General features: G+C 38.5%; 1 protein-coding gene across 4 annotated transcripts in view; it reads left to right on the top strand.

Annotated features, from left to right (window-relative positions):
• Positions 1 to 287: 287 nt before the first annotated feature.
• LOC106867580 (probable serine/threonine-protein kinase nek3) overlaps positions 288 to 932 on the top strand; it is a 494,211-nt gene continuing 493,566 nt past the window's right edge. For 2 of the 4 annotated variants that reach the window (XM_052970692.1, XM_052970690.1), the window contains exon 1: positions 288 to 687. The gene's annotated coding sequence lies outside the window, so the exon portion shown is untranslated. The remainder of the gene's footprint in view (positions 688 to 932) is intronic. The other 2 variants (XM_052970696.1, XM_052970694.1) reach the window with 1 other exon arrangement.

Raw genomic sequence — 932 nt, 5'->3', positions numbered from 1 at the left:
TATATATATATATATATATAAGCTTATTTGTATGTGCCTGTGTACGTGATAGCGGCAGGGTAACTGAAGGAGCTGTACAAGTTACCCCTCCCCCACACAAAACAAAAACAGTTGCTGCGTTTGTTACATATAGACACATAAAACACACACACAAACACATACGCACACACACACAGAGCAAATAACGAACGCGCGCCCACAGACAGATATAGACACAACACATTCGTACACACAAACACACACTCACACATATATACAAATACGCATACAAACATACAGACACAACTCCATAGACACAAATATAAACAATTACAGCCACAGTCACAGACATACACACACACACACACACACACACAAATACATACAATTATACAAACATGTACATACACAACTTCACAGATACATAGACAAAAATATAAACAAGTACACATAGTTACACACACACACATATACACTCACAGTACAAACATGACCACATACACGCACACACACACATAGACACACACACACACACACATATGCATACTAACACAAACAAGTAGCAATAGCAGCAGCAGCCATTAACAAGCTTTAGTGTGTTTGGAATTGACTCCAGTCAGCGGAGAAATCGGTCAACCGTGAAAAGAAAAATAGCAAAACTGCGAGAAAGAGGAGAAAAAAAAAGGAAAGAGGCGGCGAGTGAAAGGGGTAAAAAAAATTATTGTTGTTTATATTTTTGTAAGAGATGAGGCTTGTTCATGGTGGAGGCTGCAGCGATGTCGATAAATGGTCGTGGTTGAATGGCTTTCGTTGTACAACACCAGCCTAGCGTGGGACCAAATAGACATTACTGTCCAAGGAACACCCATATCATTTCAGATTTTACCATACAGTACAATACATTACATACAAACACAACAATACACGTGTGAGTATATATATATATATACACA

This window comes from Octopus bimaculoides, chromosome 9 (assembly GCF_001194135.2).
Source record: "Octopus bimaculoides isolate UCB-OBI-ISO-001 chromosome 9, ASM119413v2, whole genome shotgun sequence".
Classification (NCBI taxonomy): domain Eukaryota; kingdom Metazoa; phylum Mollusca; class Cephalopoda; order Octopoda; family Octopodidae; genus Octopus; species Octopus bimaculoides.
This window is presented reverse-complemented; position numbering and strand designations above follow the sequence as displayed.